Here is a 17,412-nt window from a genome sequence, read left to right as displayed (position 1 = left end):
TCAGTGCCAGTTGTCCATTGTTTTTGGAGGATTCACATCCATACCTTGTCTCTCCTGTTTTGCTGTTCTTTTCAACAAAGATAAGCTCTGGCTTTGTTTTTGCTGTCCACATGCTGTGGACCTTATTGTTCAGTGCATTTTCATGTTTTGTCTTGTCCAGCTTTGTCTGTGAAGGATTTTTTGCAGCCAAGCTGTGTCTCTGGAGATGCAGATATACCTTCCATGTCTTTAGTCAGATGTGGAGATTTGTATTTTCTGTGGTGGATATTTTCTAGTGCTTTAATACTGACCGCATAGTACTCTGTCCTATTCTTTCTTTTTAGCTAGAATGGCCTCCTTTGCTAAATCCTGATTTCAGTCTGCATATGTCATTTCCCTCTCCTCTCACAGTCAATATTTGTGGGGGGCTGTCTATCCTTTGGGGATTTTCTCTGAGGCAAGATAGTTTTCCCGTTTCTATCTTTAGGGGAAGTTAGTTCTAAGGCTGTGTCGAGGTGTCTAGGGAGTGTTAGGTACATCCCACGGCTACTTCTAGTTGCGGTGCTAAGTTCAGGGTCTGCGGTCAGTACAGGTACCACCTTCTCCAGAGTACGTCTCATGCTGCTGCTAGGCCACCAGATCATAACAGATCACACTCTAATCAGAGTTTGTTCAAAACATGATTAGAGAATCGTCCGATTTTTTCGGAGGTGAAGAAAAAAAATAGATTATCCACCTTCTCCATTCAGTCTATCCATGAACATTGTCCCACATTTGGATGATGTCAGAGTGCGGTCCGATGTTTTCCACAGACACATAGACGTGAATGGCTGAGTGCAATCCAATTATAAGAGGCAAATCATGCATTTTTTTACGCGGACTACCCGGTCCGAGGAAAAATCAAATGCGCAGAGCCTTATTGATGGGGACGAGTGCTGTAGGTCAAAACCATAGATAGCACTAGTCCAAGTTATACGATCTCCTGCAACGAGCCCTATCCGATGATATATCCTGTGAGTGCAATAATATAATAATATACATTATGATTTCATTAAAATCATATGAACACATGTTTCATAAAGACAGAGAGTAGATCCTCAAACTATTTTTTTTCTTGTAGTCACAAAGAACCCCAGTCCAGTACTGCAATAATGAAAAGTACCACCTGAGCTTAGACTCATCATATATTTGTCTGTCTTTTTGTGGTGACCATTTTTGGCAAAGAAGTTCTGCTGACAAAATAAAAGTTGCTCTTTAAGGCATTCTAGATATTTTTTAACAATAGTGCTACAATGGCAAGCATTACCAATTTCTAATAAACCTATGTTTAAATACTATTCTAGAAATCCCAATAGGTCCCAAATGAGTTCTTCTTTCTGCAAGGAGAACTTGTGTTTTACATCTCACATGTGATCTATTCTGTCCAGTTTCCACCCCAATGTACGTGTCATTGTTAGTGACATGTTCATGGAATGAAACTTGAGCTTCTTTTAAATAAGCATAGGTGGAAAATAGAGATTACACATGCTCAATCATAGTCATAGACCCAATGCAAGATGGCACATGTAAGATATGGTTGACCAATAACAAAATGGTGGAAAAGACAAATGTTGAATTCTTTTTAGGAGCCTATTTAATTGAGCCCATGATAAAAAAATAAAACAGGTTTCCCTGATTCTCATACAGGGAAATTTTCAAGAGCTACCTGATATAGTAAAGGTTCCATTCCTAACTCCTCTCTTGCATCTTAGAGTACAAACACATAGATGTGACAGCTACTCTATGAGTTTGTAATTCGCGCAGGAGAGAAATCACGTAAGGCATAGGCGCATCCAGAACTCATGCAGTCGGTGTTCTGATCTAGCTGCTGTTTTCTCCAGATAGTAAAGAGACTCCATTCAGCTTCCTGGAGTCTCCTACAGAGCAGACTGCTGTTCCAAGATGTCAACCTAATGTCTGCTCTCCCCCTCCCATAGCATCACTCTTTTTCACCAACCCTAAAATACAGTAGAATTTGCACCCCCTCCACTATAGTAGATAGTTTTCACTTGGGGCATTTACTTCTACCATCTTTATGGCACTGACCAATCATAGGCAGGCAGCAATATAGACGTGCTGAAGTAGATGACCTGTAAAGATGTCATCAGAGTCACTTGACATGAGTTCACAGATGCTGCGAGCCAGAGTGTGCAGCTTAAATAAGCACAGAAGATATATTACAAGCCCAAGGAAAGGGTTCCCCATATGTGCAGGTAAATATATTGTTTTCCTTTAACTAAAATTAACTTATGAGGTGACAAATATTTTATTGCTTATATCTCTCCAACGGGAAATTAAAAAAAATAGTTTAGTTCCACTCTGCAGCCACAATTACATGATGTTTCCTGTTCAACATGAACAATTTGGTGAAAGATCCTCTTTAAAACCAAAATACGTCAGTGTGAAGACATAGGGGGTTGTCGGCCATTCCAGTCCGCTAGCCGAAACTGCATGGATTAGAGATCGTCCCACTGAACGCTCGCTCTCCTTTTAACGTGGGGCATAACACTACTCATACAACACGGGGTGAGTGCAAAACAGTGTGGTAATAACTTATTGAACTACCAACACAGAATAGCACGCAGAACAGTTCCAACAGATACTGAAGAAGTCTCACCCTTCCGCTGACTCACTGGGATTAGAGCTGCTTCCAGGGCCGAAAACCCACACCAGTGGCTCCCAGCTTTTGGTGGGCCCCCACAGAGGAGAGGTAAAAACAAGCTTAGGAAGCTAACAGAGAGCAGCATGGTATGTGGCCAGGTGATCCGACTTGGATTCTTTAAGATGTTTCTGGGGTTTCAGTGATAGTCAATGAAGCAGGCCTGCATTCTTCCAGCTGAGGTCATGGTTCTCTAGCTGACATCCTGTAGAGTCACATGCACCATAAGAAAAAGTCTCTTTTTATATTTGACAACTGGCCTTCAACTGGCACCCAAAGGTGAGAGGGAAATGCAAATGAGGCCAACCTGCGTTGTTCGATTATGTAATTTATTTGCATAGTTTTTCCTCCTCTGTTTTGAATTCCCACAAACTGGCTGGCATGGACAATGTATGCAACCAACATATCAGCATATCATTGTTCAGTGGCAAGGCATTGCAGTTTTGCAAAGATCGCAGAAAATAAACTGTAGGAGCTAATATTAGAGGTAAATATTCATCCTACAAGACACTTTATGATTCTGGGTCTACTGAATTTACATCTGGCATAATTAAGAAGATATGCAGGGGCAAAAGAGCTACAGTGGACTACCTTATACCTCAAATTCTTTCATTAACCCAGTATATAATAAAGGAAGGCACCATTGACATTTTTATGTCATGATAACTGTGACGATTCTGAACCAATCTGGCCACTTGTGGGGGGGTGGGGGGTGAAATATTCTTAATTATGCCAGACATACTATTCTTTTGTTCAATAATTCAAGGGACATGAGTAGAGTTGAGCGACCTTGACCTTTTTAGAGTCGAGCCGGGTTTTGCGAAACCCGACTATGTCCAAAGTCGGGTCGAGTGAAATCGGCCGATTATGACGTAAAGTCGGGATCGACCGAAACACGAAACCCAATGCAAGTCAATGGGGCAGCATAGTCGGCAGTGAGTGGGGGCCAGGAAAACACCTAGAGTGGCCATTTTAATGTCAAAACCATCCATTCTTCTTAATGAAGCTTGTCAAGCGTAATTTACCTTATAATAATTGGAAGGCATTTGAAATTGGGGGTCATTTGGCTAAAGTTGTGGGGGGTAGGGCTGGTTCAAGTAATTAGTGGGCCCAGGAAATCTGGACCACGTCACGGCAGTGGAGCAGGGAGAGGTAAGTATTTCAACTTTGCAAGTGCTGTGAACCTGAGCAAGCAGGGGGGGCCCACTCGTTGGCATTGGCACTGGCACAGGGCCCCTCAAAGTACAGCGGTGTGTTTGCACGGCGGGGGCGCCTCCCACCGGCAGCAACACTTTTGCGTACTATGAGAGGCCCTGTGCCAGTGACGTCGCCAACTAGTATTCCTCCCCCCACCTGATGAAGGAACCTGCACTTTCATCTGCACCTTCCTCTTTGTCCCCGTGTAAGGTGGTATGGTATGCGGGAAGAGCAACCTGACTTTCAGCAGGGTCACAATGTTGTTGTGTAGCGTGCACGGGGAATGTTGCGTTATGGGTCAATGTACCAGCAGACTCATCTATCACTGGCTGGGCAATGGGCACGATGAAGTGGAAACACAGATATAGGCCCAAAGAAGAAAGTGGGCTAAATGCAGTTCAAAATTGGTAACACAGGAATAACCAGGGGGCATTGCAGTGGAGGACAACTGGAATGAGAGGCTGACACAGAGAGTAGGGCCAAATCAGTAAGTAGTCGAAATGCAGTTCAAAATTGGCAACCGTAGTAAACAGGCGGCACAGCTTTGTTCAGTGGAGGAGAACAGCAAGGAGTGGCAGACACCGATAGTAGGCCCCAAACCAACTAGTACGCCAAATGCAGTTGTTCCATTTAACCACAATTTAATGAGAGCCTGAAGATAGAAGCTCAGGAAAGGCAACCTGGGGAACACCTTGGAGTGTAACACACCATCTCTCTCCACCCCATACCCATTTTGTATGGCCTAATGCAGTGTACTTTTCTACAACTACTAAACGAGAGTCGGAAGACCGAAGCAATGGCAAGGAAACCTGGGGAACACCTTAGAGTGTAACACACCCTCTCTCTACACCCCATACCCAATTTGAAGGCCTAATGCAGTGTAGTTTCCAAGAACTACTAAACGAGAGCCGGAAGATCGAAGCTCAGGAAAGGCAACCTGGGGAACACCTTGGAGTGTAACACACCCTCTCGCTACACCCCATACCCAATTTGAAGGCCTAATGCAGCGTAGTTTCCAACAACTACTAAACGAGAGCCGGAAGATCGAAGCTCAGGAAAGGCAACCTGGGGAACACCTTGGAGTGTAACAAACCCTCTCTCTACACCCCATACCCAATTTGTAGGCCTAATGCAGCGTAGTTTCCGACAACTACTAAACGAGAGCATGAAGATCGAAGCTCAGGAAAGGCAACCTGGGGAACACCTTGGAGTGTAACACACCCTCTCTCTACACCCCATACCCAATTTGTAGGCCTAATGCAGCGTAGTTTCCGACAACTACTAAACGAGAGCCGGAATATCGAAGCTCAGGAAAGGCAACCTGGGGAACACCTTGGAGTGTAACACACCCTCTCTCTACGCCCCATACCCAATTTGTAGGCCTAATGCAGCGTAGTTTCCGACAACTACTAAACGAGAGCCGGAATATCGAAGCTCAGGAAAGGCAACCTGGGGAACACCTTGGAGTGTAACACACCCTCTCTCTACACCCCATACCCAATTTGAAGGCCTAATGCAGTGTAGTTTCCAAGAACTACTAAACGAGAGCCGGAAGATCGAAGCTCAGGAAAGGCAACCTGGGGAACACCTTGGAGTGTAACACACCCTCTCGCTACACCCCATACCCAATTTGAAGGCCTAATGCAGCGTAGTTTCCAACAACTACTAAACGAGAGCCGGAAGATCGAAGCTCAGGAAAGGCAACCTGGGGAACACCTTGGAGTGGAACACACCATCTCTCTACACCCCATACCCAATTTGAAGGCCTAATGCAGAGTAGTTTCCAAGAACTACTAAACGAGAGCCGGAAGATCGAAGCTCAGGAAAGGCAACCTGGGGAACACCTTGGAGTGTAACACAACGTCTCTCTACACGACGGAAGGGTTGATTCTTAGGAAGGAAGGCTGTTGGAAATAAGCATTGCGCGTCCGAGGGTGATTATATTCTTATTAGGTATATACTCACCCTCGGACGCGCCCTGCTTCTTTATTTGGAATGAATGTTTATTTGCAATGTGGTGTTGACTTTCTCTATTATTTTGGTAATTAATGATTTTATTATTTTCATTATTTTGCATCTTCTCGGCAATAATATAAAGAAGACGCGACAGGACAACACTCGGTGGATGCCATATGTGTGTTTTCAATTTAAAAAAACTTTCAGTTAACTACTTGCAGGAGAAAGTAATTGTAGCTGGTGGCCATTTTTAGTACTGTACCAGATTAGAGTTGTGTGTTTGTTTTTAATGTTAAAATGTCTGCATTTGATATCTCACCAGTATTTTCTTTTTTATAAGCAAAATACTTATTTTTATATTTTCTGATGTTGGTTCCAGGGGTACACGGCCAGCAGTGCCCTGGTCAGTGTAGTAGTAGTTGAAAGAATGGACCGCAGACAGGCATCGAAGGCCTAAAATAATAACACATGGCTGTAGGCAATTTTAAATTGGTTCCAGGGGTACACGGACAGCAGTGGTGTGGTCAGTGGAGGCCTAGTGGAAGGAGTGACCGCAGACAGGCATCGAAGGCCTAAAATAATAACACATGGCTGTAGGCAATTTTAAATTGGTTCCAGGGGTACACGGGCAGCAGTGACCTGGTCAGTGTAGTAGTAGTTGAAAGAATGGACCGCAGACAGGCATCGAAGGCCTAAAATAAAAAAATTGGGCTGGCTGTAGGCAATTTTAAATTGGTTCCAGGGGTACACGGGCAGCAGTGGTGTGGTCAGTGGAGGCCTAGTGGAAGGAGTGACCGCAGACAGGCATCGAAGGCCTAAAATAATAACACATGGCTGTAGGCAATTTTAAATTGGTTCCAGGGGTACACGGGCAGCAGTGACCTGGTCAGTGTAGTAGTAGTTGAAAAAATGGACCGCAGACAGGCATCGAATGCCTAAAATAATAACACATGGCTGTAGGCAATTTTAAATTGGTTACAGGGGTACACGGACAGCAGTGACCTGGTCAGTGTAGTAGTAGTTGAAAGAATGGACCGCAGACAGGCATCGAAGGCCTAAAATAAAAAAATTGGGCTGGCTGTAGGCAATTTTAAATTGGTTCCAGGGGTACACGGACAGCAGTGGTGTGGTCAGTGGAGGCCTAGTGGAAGGAGTGACCGCAGACAGGCATCGAAGGCCTAAAATAATAACACATGGCTGTAGGCAATTTTAAATTGGTTCCAGGGGTACACGGACAGCAGTGACCTGGTCAGTGTAGTAGTAGTTGAAAGAATGGACCGCAGACAGGCATCGAAGGCCTAAAATAAAAAAATTGGGCTGGCTGTAGGCAATTTTAAATTGGTTCCAGGGGTACACGGGCAGCAGTGACCTGGTCAGTGTAGTAGTAGTTGAAAGAATGGACCGCAGACAGGCTTAGAAGGCCTAACATAACAAACTTGGGCTGGCTGTAGGCACTTTTAAATTGGTTCCAGGGGTACACGGGCAGCAGTGGTCTGGTCAGTGGAAGTCTAGTGGAAGGAGTGACCGCAGACAGGCTTCCAAGGCCTAACATAACAAACTTGGGCTGGCTGTAGGCACTTTTAAATTGGTTCCAGGGGTACACGGGCAGCAGTGGTCTGGTCAGTGGAAGTCTAGTGGAAGGAGTGACCGCAGACAGGCTTCCAAGGCCTAACATAACAAACTTGGGCTGGCTGTAGGCACTTTTAAATTGGTTCCAGGGGTACACGGGCAGCAGTGGTCTGGTCAGTGGAAGTCTAGTGGAAGGAGTGACCGCAGACAGGCTTCCAAGGCCTAACATAACAAACTTGGGCTGGCTGTAGGCACTTTTAAATTGGTTCCAGGGGTACACGGGCAGCAGTGGTCTGGTCAGTGGAAGTCTAGTGGAAGGAGTGACCGCAGACAGGCTTCGAAGGCCTAACATAACAAAATTGGGCTGGCTGTAGGCACTTTAAATTGGTTCCAGGGGTACATGGGCAGCAGTGTATGGTCAGTGGAAGTCTAGTGGAAGGAGTGACGGCAGACAGTCTTCGAAGGCCTAACATAACAAAATTGGGCTGACTGTAGGCACTTTTAAATTGGTTCCAGGGTAACACGGCCAGCAGTGGCCTGGTCAGTGTAGTAGTTGTAGAAAGAAGGGACCGCAGACAGGCTTCGAAGGCCTAACATAACAAAAATGTCAAAACAATGGTATTGTCAGTGCCAGGCATTGAAGGATGTCAGCGGCTAGACTACACATTGGTGAAGCTGTGAGAGATAATTTTGCTAGTGGTAGAGCACTGTTTGAGCTGGGGGGGGAACTGTCTTGTGGCCGGCGGTACAGGCACAGGGCCCCTCATATTACAACGGTGTGTCTGACGTTGGGTGCGCACCACCACCGCCAGAGACACTTTGTTGTACTATGAGGGACCCAGTGGCAGTGCCGTCGACCAAAAGCGGCCACACCCACCTCTTCAGACAAACAGCACTCTCAAGGGTCCAAGCGCAAAGTGGCGATAGCACGGCCCCGTGTGGGGAGTTTGGCCATTTCGTGAGGTGGAAACATGTCGTATGCTGGACAATCAGGTGAAGAAAATTACGAGATTGGAAAAGTCATTCAGAATAGTCCACAGGCAAGACCTTTTCATAGGAAAGCTAGGTGTCAGCCGGGCAGGGTGGGGCAAAAGATTTTGAAATCCAGTTGTGGTTCATTTTAATGAAGGTTAGATCATCTACATTTTGGGTAGCCAGACGAGTCCTTTTTTCTGTTAGTATTGAACCTGCAGCACTGAATACTCTTTCTGATAGGACACTAGCTGCCGGGCAAGCAAGCTCCTGCAATGCATATTCTGCCAATTCTGGCCAGGTGTCTAATTTGGATGCCCAGTAATCAAATGGGAATGACGGTTGAGGGAGAACGTCGATAAGGGATGAAAAATAGTTTGTAACCATACTGGACAAATGTTGTCTCCTGTCACTTTGAATTGATGCTGCAGTACCTGTCCTGTCTGCGGTCATAGAAAAATCACTCCACAACCTGGTCAGAAAACCCCTCTGTCCAACGCCACTTCTGATTTCTGCCCCTCTAACACCTCTGGTCTGCTGGCCCCTGGAGCTCGTGTGAGAACGATCACGGGCGCTGTGTGCAGGGAATGCCAGAAGCAAACGGTCAACAAGAGTTGATTGTTTTGTTGCTAATATTAGTTCCAAGTTCTCATGTGGCATAATATTTTGCAATTTGCCTTTATAGCGAGGATCAAGGAGGCAGGCCAACCAGTAATCGTCATCGTTCATCATTTTTGTAATGCGTGTGTCCCTTTTGAGGATACGCAAGGCATAATCCGCCATGTGGGCCAAAGTTCCCGTTGTCAAATCTGCGGTTGTGCTTGGTTGAGGGGCAGTTGCAGGCAAATCTACGTCACTTGTGTCCCTCAAAAAACCAGAACCCGGCCTTGCCACGCCACCAATTTCCCGTGCCCCCGGGAAAGCTTCCTCATTAAAAATATACTCATCCCCATCATCCTCCTCATCCTCCACCTCCTCTTCGCCCGGTACCTCGTCATGTACACTGCCCTGACCAGACAATCGCTGACTGTCATCAAGGCTTTCCTCTTCCTCTGGTGCAGACGCCTGATCCTTTATGTGCGTCAAACTTTGCATCAGCAGACGCATTAGGGGGATGCTCATGCTTATTATGGCGTTGTCTGCACTAACCAGCCGTGTGCATTCCTCAAAACACTGAAGGACTTGACACATGTCTTGAATCTTCGACCACTGCACACCTGACAACTCCATGTCTGCCATCCTACTGCCTGCCCGTGTATGTGTATCCTCCCACAAAAACATAACAGCCCGCCTCTGTTCGCACAGTCTCTGAAGCATGTGCAGTGTTGAGTTCCACCTTGTTGCAACGTCTATGATTAGGCGATGCTGGGGAAGGTTCAAAGAACGCTGATAGGTCTGCATACGGCTGGAGTGTACAGGCGAACGGCGGATATGTGCGCAAAGTCCACGCACTTTGAGGAGCAGGTCGGATAACCCCGGATAACTTTTCAGGAAGCACTGCACCACCAGGTTTAAGGTGTGAGCCAGGCAAGGAATGTGTTTCAGTTGGGAAAGGGAGATGGCAGCCATGAAATTCCTTCCGTTATCACTCACTACCTTGCCTGCCTCAAGATCTACAGTGCCCAGCCACGACTGCGTTTCTTGCTGCAAGAACTCGGACAGAACTTCCGCGGTGTGTCTATTGTCGCCCAAACACTTCATAGCCAATACAGCCTGCTGACGTATGCCAGTAGCTGCCCCATAATGGGAGACCTGGTGTGCAACAGTGGCAGGTGCGGATGGAGTGTTTGTGCGACTGCGGTCTGTGGACGAGCTCTTGCTTCTGCAGGAGGACGAGGAGGAGGAGGAGGAGGGGGTGCGAACGGCTACAGACAACTGTTTACTAGACCGTGGGCTAGGCAGAACTGTCCCAAACTTGCTGTCCCCTGTGGACCCTGAATCCACCACATTTACCCAGTGTGCCGTGATGGACACGTAACGTCCCTGGCCATGCCTACTGGTCCATGCATCTGTTGTCAGGTGCACCTTTGTGCTCACAGATTGCCTGAGTGCATGGACGATGCGCTCTTTAACATGCTGGTGGAGGGCTGGGATGGCTTTTCTGGAAAAAAAGTGTCGACTGGGTAGCTCGTAGCATGGTACAGCGTAGTCCATCAGGTCTTTGAAAGCTTCGCTTTCAACTAACCGGTAGGGCATCATCTCTAACGAGATTAGTCTAGCTATGTGGGCGTTCAAACCCTGTGTACGCGGATGCGAGGCTAAGTATTTCCTTTTTCTAACCATAGTCTCATGTAGGGTGAGCTGGACTGGAGAGCTGGAGATCGTGGAACTAGCGGGGGTGCCGGTGGACATGGCAGACTGAGAGACGGTGGGAGATGGTATTGTTGCCGCCGGTGCCCTAGATGCAGTGTTTCCTACTACGAAACTGGTGATTCCCTGACCCTGACTGCTTTGGCCTGGCAAAGATACCTGCACAGATACAGCAGGTGGTGCGCTAAATGGTGGTCCTACACTGCCGGAAGGGATGTTGCGTTGATGACTAGCTTCATTGGCCGAGGGTGCAACAACCTTAAGGGACGTTTGGTAGTTAGTCCAAGCTTTCAAATGCATGGTGGTTAAATGTCTATGCATGCAACTAGTATTGAGACTTTTCAGATTCTGACCTCTGCTTAAGGAAGTAGAACATTTTTGACAGATGACTTTGCGCTGATCAATTGGATGTTGTTTAAAAAAATGCCAGACTGCACTCTTTCTAGCATCGGATACCTTTTCAGGCATTGCAGACTGAGCTTTAACCGGATGGCCACGCTGTCCTCCACCAGGTTTTGGCTTTGCCACGCGTTTTGGGCAAGATACGGGCCCGGCAGATGGAACCTGTGGCGATGTTGATGCCTGCTGCGGCCCCTCCTCCTCCTCTGCTTCAGAACTGCTGCCGCCTGCACCCTGTTCCCCCAATGGCTGCCAATCGGGGTCAAGAACTGGGTCATCTAATAACTCTTCTTGTACCTCCTGCGCAACTTCGTCTGTGTCACCGTGTCGTTCGGTGGTATAGCGTTCGTGATGGGGCAACATAGTCTCATCAGGGTCTGATTCTTGATCAGCACCCTGCGAGGGCAATGTTGTGGTCTGAGTCAAAGGACCAGCATAGTAGTCTGGCTGTGGCTGTGCGTCAGTGCACTCCATGTCAGATTCAATTTGTAATGGGCATGGACTGTTAACTGCTTCACTTTCTAAGCCAGGGACGGTATGTGTAAAGAGCTCCATGGAGTAACCCGTTGTGTTGCCTGCTGCATTCTTCTCTGTTGTTGTTTTTGCTGAAGAGGACAAGGAAGTGACTTGTCCCTGACCGTGAACATCCACTAACGACGCGCTGCTTTTACTTTTACCAGTTTCACGAGATGAGGCAAAAGAGCTAGAGGCTGAGTCAGCAAGATAAGCCAAAACTTGCTCTTGCTGCTCCGGCTTTAAAAGCGGTTTTCCTAATCCCAGAAAAGGGAGCGTTCGAGGCCTTGTGTAGCCGGACGACGAACCTGGCTCCACAGCTCCAGACTTAGGTGCAATATTTTTTCCCCCACGACCACCTGATGCTCCACCACTACCACTACCCTCATTACCAGCTGACAATGAACGCCCCCGGCCACGACCTCTTCCACTAGACTTCCTCATTGTTTTAAAAACGTAACCAAACTAACGTTATTTGTTGCAGTCACACAACTTACACGGTGAGCTATAACTTCAGTATGATTTAGCTACCCCTTTACAGGTTGGTGAGACCACAGCGAAAATCAGGCCCAATGTTACACACTCTTTTTTTGGTGGCTGCAAATTAGAGAGATGCCCCACACGCAGGACTGTCACTGAAGCACAAATGTTAATATTAATGTCACACTATTATTTTTTTTTTATTTTTATTTTTTTCAGGAACACTTTAGAAACCCCCCAAAAAAAAAAAAATAGATTTTTGCAGGGAGAATTTAGAAAACAAATGTAACAAACTATATGCTTTCTATGGGCCACTGAGTGAGAGATGACGCACACAGGAATCAGGAGTGGCACACAAGCCCAGAGGCCAATATTTTTCTACCAATGATTGATGGAGTTATTTTCTCTGGTAGATTTTGGAACCCAAATCAAGGAAAAAAAATGTAGGCTTTCTATGGACCACAATTGGAGAGAGAGAGAGAGAGAGATGGCACACCCAGGAGTCAAGACTGGCACACAAGCAGAAAGGCCAATATTAATCTCCCACTGTTTTTTTTTTTTTTTTTTTTTTTTTTTTTTTTCAGGGAGACTTTAGAAAAAAAAATAATAAAAAAAATATGATTTTATCAGGAAGAATTTAGAAACCAAATAAAATAAAATGATTTTTTCAGGGAGAATTTATAAAACAAATAAAAACAAAAATAGGCGTTCTATGGCCCACTGACTGAGAGATGACGCACACAGGAGTCAGGAGTGGCACACAAACCCAGAGGCCAATATTTTTCTACCAATGATTGATGTAGTTATTTTCTCTGGTAGATTTTAGAACCCAAATCAAGGAAAAAAAATATAGGCTTTCTATGGACCACAATTGGAGAGAGAGAGAGAGAGAGAGAGAGAGAGAGAGAGAGAGAGAGATGGCACACCCAGGAGTCAAGACTGGCACACAAGCAGAAAGGCCAATATTAATCTCCCACTGTTTTTTTTGGTTGTTTTTTTTTTTTTTTTTTTCAGGGAGACTTTAGAAAAAAAAATAATAAAAAAAATATGATTTTATCAGGAAGAATTTAGAAACCAAATAAAATAAAATGATTTTTTCAGGGAGAATTTATAAAACAAATAAAACCAAAAATAGGCGTTCTATGGCCCACTGACTGAGAGATGACGCACCCAGGAGTCAAGACTGGCACACAAGCAGAAAGGCCAATATTAATCTCCCACTGTTTTTTTTGGTTGTTTTTTTTTTTTTTTTTTCAGGGAGACTTTAGAAAAAAAAATAATAAAAAAAATATGATTTTATCAGGAAGAATTTAGAAACCAAATAAAATAAAATGATTTTTTCAGGGAGAATTTATAAAACAAATAAAACCAAAAATAGGCGTTCTATGGCCCACTGACTGAGAGATGACGCACCCAGGAGTCAAGACTGGCACACAAGCAGAAAGGCCAATATTAATCTCCCACTGTTTTTTTTTTTTTTTTTCAGGGAGACTTTAGAAAAAAAAATAATAAAAAAAATATGATTTTATCAGGAAGAATTAAGAAACCAAATAAAATAAAATGATTTTTTCAGGGAGAATTTAGAAAACAAATAAAACCAAAAATAGGCGTTCTATGGCCCACTGACTGAGAGATGACGCACACAGGAGTCAGGAGTGGCACACAAACCCAGAGGCCAATATTTTTCTACCAATGATTGATGTAGTTATTTTCTCTGGTAGATTTTAGAACCCAAATCAAGGAAAAAAAATATAGGCTTTCTATGGACCACAATTGGAGAGAGAGAGAGAGAGAGAGAGAGAGAGAGATGGCACACCCAGGAGTCAAGACTGGCACACAAGCAGAAAGGCCAATATTAATCTCCCACTGTTTTTTTGGTTGTTTTTTTTTTTTTTTTTTCAGGGAGACTTTAGAAATAAAAATAATAAAAAAAATATGATTTTATCAGGAAGAATTTAGAAACCAAATAAAATAAAATGATTTTTTCAGGGAGAATTTAGAAAACAAATAAAACCAAAAATATGCGTTCTATGGCCCACTGACTGAGAGAGAGAGAGAGATGGAACGCTTAGTACTGGCACACAAGCCCAAAGGGCAATATTAATCTCCCTTTTTTTTTCCAGGGAGAATTTCTGAAACCCAAAAAAAAAATAAAATAGGCTTTCTATGGCCCACTATTTGTGAGAGAGATGGGACGCTCAGGACTGGCACAGATGGCACGCTCAGGACTGGCACAGAAGCCCAGAGGCCAATATTAATCTCCCTTTTTTTCTGGGAGAATTTATAAAACCAAAAAAATATTTAAATAGGCTTTCTATGGCCCACTATTTGTGAGAGAGATGGCACGCTCAGGACTGGCACAGATGGCACGCTCACAACTGGCACACAAGCCCAGAGGCCAATATTAATCTCCCTTTTTTCAGGGAGAATTTCTAAAACCCAAAAAAAAAATAAAATAGGCTTTCTATGGCCCACTATTTGTGAGAGAGATGGGACGCTCAGGACTGGCACAGATGGCACGCTCAGGACTGGCACAGAAGCCCAGAGGCCAATATTAATCTCCCTTTTTTTCTGGGAGAATTTATAAAACCAAAAAAATATTTAAATAGGCTTTCTATGGCCCACTATTTGTGAGAGAGATGGCACGCTCAGGACTGGCACAGATGGCACGCTCACAACTGGCACACAAGCCCAGAGGCCAATATTAATCTCCCTTTTTTCAGGGAAAATTGATAAAACAAAAAAAAAAATTAAATAGGCTTTCTATGGCCCACTATTTGTGAGAGAGATGGCACGCTCAGGGCTGGCTGGCACAGATGGCACGCTCAGGACTGGCACACAAGCCCAGAGGCCAATATTAATCTCCCTTTTTTTCTGGGAGAATTTATAAAACCAAAAAAATATTTAAATAGGCTTTCTATGGCCCACTATTTGTGAGAGAGATGGCACGCTCAGGACTGGCACAGATGGCACGCTCACAACTGGCACACAAGCCCAGAGGCCAATATTAATCTCCCTTTTTTCAGGGAAAATTGATAAAACAAAAAAAAAAATTAAATAGGCTTTCTATGGCCCACTATTTGTGAGAGAGATGGCACGCTCAGGGCTGGCTGGCACAGATGGCACGCTCAGGACTGGCACACAAGCCCAGAGGCCAATATTAATCTCCCTTTTTTTCTGGGAGAATTTATAAAACCAAAAAAATATTTAAATAGGCTTTCTATGGCCCACTATTTGTGAGAGAGATGGCACGCTCAGGACTGGCACAGATGGCACGCTCACAACTGGCACACAAGCCCAGAGGCCAATATTAATCTCCCTTTTTTCAGGGAAAATTTATAAAACAAAAAAAAAAATTAAATAGGCTTTCTATGGCCCACTATTTGTGAGAGAGATGGCACGCTCAGGGCTGGCACAGATGGCACGCTCAGGACTGGCACACAAGCCCAGAGGCCAATATTAATCTCCCTTTTTTTCAGGGAGAATTTATAAAACCAAAAAAAAAAATAAATAGGCTTTCTATGGCCCACTATTTGTGAGAGAGATGGCACACTCAGGACTGGCACACAAGCCCAAAGGCCAATATTAATCTCCCACTGTATTTTTATCAGGGAGAATTTATACACCCCACAAAAAAAAATACAGAAAAATGAAAAGGCTTTCTATGGCCCACTATGTGAGAGAGATGGCACACACAGGGATGGCACTCTAGCAGAAATGCCAAATTGCCAATCTTAATCTCCCACCAAAAAAAAAAAAAACAGGGAATGTCCTACAATTACTATCTCCCTGCCTGCAGTAATCTCAGCCAGGTATGGCAGGCAGCTACTATCTCCCTGCCTGCAGTAATCTCAGCCAGGTATGGCAGGCAGCAATAAGGAGTGGACTGATGCACAAATGAAATAAAAAGTGTGGACAAACAAAAAAGATAGCTGTGCAGAAAGGAAGGAACAAGAGGATTTGTGCTTTGAAAAAAGCAGTTGGTTTGCACAGCGGCGTACACACAGCAATGCAGCTATCAGGGAGCCTTCTAGGGCAGCCCAATGAGCTACAGCGCTGAGGGGAAAAAAAAAAAAAAAAAAACTTCCACTGTCCCTGCACACCGAGGGTGGTGTTGGACAGTGCAAATCGCTGCAGCACAAGCGGTTTTGTGGTTAATGGACCCTGCCTAACGCTATCCCTGCTTCTGACAAAGCGGCAGCAACCTCTCCCTAAGCTCAGATCAGCAGCAGTAAGATGGCGGTCGGCGGGAACGCCTCTTTATAGCCCCTGTGACGTCGCAGACAGCAAGCCAATCACTGCAATGCCCTTCTCTAAGATGGTGGGGACCAGGACCTATGTCATCACGCTGCCCACACTCTGCGTTTACCTTCATTGGCTGAGAAATGGCGCTTTTCGCGTCATTGAAACGCGACTTTGGCGCGAAAGTCGCGTACCGCATGGCCGACCCCGCACAGGGGTCGGATCGGGTTTCATGAAACCCCGACTTAGCCAAAAGTCGGCGACTTTTGAAAATGTTCGACCCGTTTCGCTCAACCCTAGACATGAGCCATTGTTTCATGTGAGACTGCAAGGTTCCCCTTGATGTATTCTTGTTTGTGGAATGTCTGCTGATTACAGATAACAGCAGCCCCCTGCAGTGTACAAGTCTGCATCATTTGAAGGACAATTCTGCAGACTCATTGAAAAAATCAAACAATGAGGGTCACAGCCATTACTACCTCCCCCAATAGTTTGGGACAATGCCATGAAATGGTAGCTGAAGGTTATAAAAGTGCCCTGCTCCTTTCACCTTTGTGATTCTACAGGCCATCAGCCCAGCGACCATGTTTCCAACTGGTGGAATACAGATCTGCCTCACTGCCAAACACTGAGCCCACAAAGTCATTTGGATAAATCAGGTTGGGAAAATCAGATCACCTGATTACATACCTCTCTGTGCTTGGCCAGTTTCCTAAGCTCGCCACTACCTCCTCTTTGTGGGTGCCCGTCAAAAGCGGGGGTTACTAGTTGGGGTAGTTGGCCCTAGATGCCCAGAAATTGAAGAGGTTCTAATCCCCGAGGAGTTAGCGGAAGAGTAAGAGTCTTGTTGTAGCGCCCCTGAGGGTCCAGTCACCACAGAGGTACTGCACCTCAGCCAGAGGTGTGATACCCCACTCTCGGATAAGGAGGAGGCACTACCTGGTACCCACACACTAGCATCCAAAACCTCATAACTCCAGGCCAAGGCATCTGGGCGGACCCTATTTAGGGAGGGCCCCATCTCAGGCTGGAAGGGGAACTAGGTAGAGGGTGTGGGTGGATGAAGTAAATAAGGGTAGGAGACCTGGAGGTAGAGT

This window comes from Ranitomeya imitator, chromosome 4, assembly GCF_032444005.1.
Source record: "Ranitomeya imitator isolate aRanImi1 chromosome 4, aRanImi1.pri, whole genome shotgun sequence".
NCBI lineage: Eukaryota > Metazoa > Chordata > Amphibia > Anura > Dendrobatidae > Ranitomeya > Ranitomeya imitator.
This window is presented reverse-complemented; position numbering follows the sequence as displayed.